Source organism: Asparagus officinalis, chromosome 8, assembly GCF_001876935.1.
Source record: "Asparagus officinalis chromosome 8, Aspof.V1, whole genome shotgun sequence".
Taxonomy (NCBI): domain Eukaryota; kingdom Viridiplantae; phylum Streptophyta; class Magnoliopsida; order Asparagales; family Asparagaceae; genus Asparagus; species Asparagus officinalis.
The window spans coordinates 39,939,479-39,942,620 of record NC_033801.1 but is presented as its reverse complement, the minus strand read 5'-3'; positions in this window follow the sequence as shown (position 1 = coordinate 39,942,620).

The following is a 3,142-nucleotide window of genomic DNA, read 5'->3' as shown; positions in this document are numbered from 1 at the left end:
TCTGGACGTGATCTGATTGCCAGGTAGTCCACGGATATCAACGTCCCCATCACCGGCTAAAGACCCACGTAAGCAAGAAACGACGAACGGATCTTGTGTTATTTTCGAAAAGTTGTAATCTTTCATTTTCTTATTCTTTTTATTGAATATCTTGAATTCTTTGTAAGCGATCCAGATTATAATGAATTCGACAATGAAGGCAACTTTCTTCGAAAATACTATTTTCCCCTCCTCTCTCTAGAATCTCAGTCTCCACCAAGTTGGGCACCTCTGACGACATTCACCCCTTCAAAGAACTCACGTATATATACTAAAACAAATGGTGTCACAAAAACTTTTCTCTTGTGGTAGGATATAGATATAAGAGATTATTATCAAAGAAACTTGGAATTTCTTACCATTAACAAAATATCATGATCAGTTTATTTAATCTCAAGGAAGTTAGTTGGATAAATATACTACCAATTTTTTGGTATGAAAACTAAGACTTACCTTATATTTGTAAGCAAATTGATAATCCTCCTCATCCTCCTCTTCAAAATCTTCAATATAAACAACTCTCTTATATGACCTACGCATCCAATCTTGAAATAAAGTTTTAACAGGTTTCACAAGTATCTCCAAGGGTTTATAATAGTCTCAAAAGTGCTAATTGAATTAATGCACATGTACGTTTGTATGTTGGAAAAATTGCAACGAAGAGAATAAAAGAAAATTAACTTGTATTTCTTCGATCTCGGTTACAATTTGATTACAAAAGAGAGGAGAACGAATTTGGTTCTCCCCTTTGTTTAAAACTGGGTTCTTCTCAGTAGCGATGAAGCGCCTCCTTCGATTGTTCACGTCGAATTTGCTCTCCGTTGACGATCTGACCGTCTTTGATCTCGTGGGAACGATGAACTTCTGTGGAAAGTTTTATGGGTAACTCTTGAACGAGTTTAAGAACTCTGAACGAGTTAGAACTCTGTGAATAGAGTTATTAGAACCGAAAATTTGGTTAATGACCAAGCATATATTCTATTATTGAAGAATCTTCTTAGATTTGATCTTCTCTATTTAATTCAAATCCTCTATCTCCAAGAGATCCACCTCTCCTGCCTCTCTGTGCGGTTGAGATCCTCAGGAATTCTCTCTGTTGCTGCCTCTCCGTTCCAAAAAGCCAGCCCTTAACTTAGTTGAGTTTGTTGAGATTTTATAGGTGGATAAGAGGTTGTAACTGCCCTCTAAATCCGCTTCTAAGTGGGCGTGATTTCCTCAGATCATGGGAAAACAGTTCTGAAACCGTTCGACTCGTATTTGAATGAGTCAAACGCCCAATCTGACGTTTAGAGCCCAACGTCGCCTCTTAGAATTGAGACGCGAGGTTGGGTGTTGGCTGACCATCAATGAACGCGAGGGTCGCTCACGTTTTGGCTTGTTTCCGCTTAAGAACGTGGGGGTCGGTGTTGGTTGAACCTCCGGAACACGAGGGTCGCTCGCGTTTGGCTTGTTATAGCTTGGAAACGCGGGGGTCGCCTGCATTTCCAAAATTATGAAGCGGGGATGATTCTGCGTTTTAGAAGGGGTTAGTTGATCTGTAACCTCTTCTACAGAGCGCTGCAAGGACCGTTGTTCAGTTAATCCTAACGTTAGCTGTTGTAGGGTGTGAAAGTCGTCCGATTGCAACTTTCACTGTAGATTGTGGAGACTGCTGAATAGAGTTTTCATTAGTTGTCGGAAGCGTCGTTGGATTGTAACTCTTCTCGATCTATGTGAAAAGTCCTCCATTTGCAGCTTTTTGTTTGTTGGCATGAAAGCTATCTGATTGTAGCTTTCATTGTTGGAACTTGACGGGAATCAATCATCCATAGTGATTTTTAGACGAATATTTGCCCACAGCTCTCTACCAAGCAACTCACCAACTAAGTCCAACCTTTTATTTCTGAAATCATTACACTGCTCATCAGCATCTCTAATAGTTGCTAATATAATATTAGTCATGTTGTTGTCGCAGCCATCAAGATCAATCATCTCAGAGATGAGGCCGTGTTTATAGCGGTTGCAGAGTTGCAGATGCAATAATTAGAAAGTCATCTGATTGTAACTTTCATCGTTGGGGCTTGTTAGGGATCAGCTATCCATTGTGATTTTTAGACAGCCTACAGAACCCTCTCTAAAGTTTTCGAAAGTTCGCGGTTGACTGGGACGAATTTTCGGAATACTTTGGATCCCAAAAGTTAGTTAACTAATTGTTCCCTCCATCTAATCGAGCCATACGATTTCAACATTTTTGATTGAAATCTATCTGTACTCCTCTAATAGACTCCCCAATGGAGTCGCCTGTTTCTTCTCGGCCTTGGTCACCTTGACGATTGTTGTAGCCTTGGTAGTCAAGAAGTTGCTATTATAGCTGTCCAAATAACTTCTGTATTTAAGAATTGGAACGCGTGGGTGAGCCTTGCGTTTTGGAATTCCAACCAACTCGAACGCTAGGGTCGAGTTTAGGTGGGATTCTGGCCTCGAATCCCGTCCGTTACGATTTGACAGCTCACAACTGTCTATAAATAGACCGCTGGAGGTTGAATCAAGAATCGTTCGATTCTTCTTGAAAATTTAACGAAAATTTTCGTTCTCATCTCCGGCGAGAACTGCTCATCTCCTCCGATTAGGCTCCATGGCACCCAAGAAGGCTGTCTCTCGTCCTTCCAAGTCCGACGTCACCGCGGCTTAGGGATCAGCGCTGTCTGCTTCGGTCGGCGGTGCTACTGCTCAGGTAGACGTACCGCCTTAATTTCCTTTGATCGGCAGTGAGTACGACCTCTGTGGTCCTTAAACTTGCTTCGGCAAGTTTTGATCTTTGGATCAACGAGGAAACTCGTTTCAATAACGCGGGGCTGGACTCCGTTGTTTGGTATTTTTTTGACGAGGGGTTCGACCTCCGCGTCTCAGATTCTTAACGCGAGGGTCGACCCACACGTCTGAATTTTCTGACGCGAGGTTCGACCTTCACGTCTAAGATTTTTGACGCTAGGTTCGACCCTCGCGTCTGAGATTTTTTGACACTAGGTTCGACCTTTGCGTCTAAAGTTTGCCTTTTGCGTTGTCTAACTTTTTTCTTTATCTTGCAGTGCGCCATACCAGCGAGCCTCTCCCTTTTCACCAC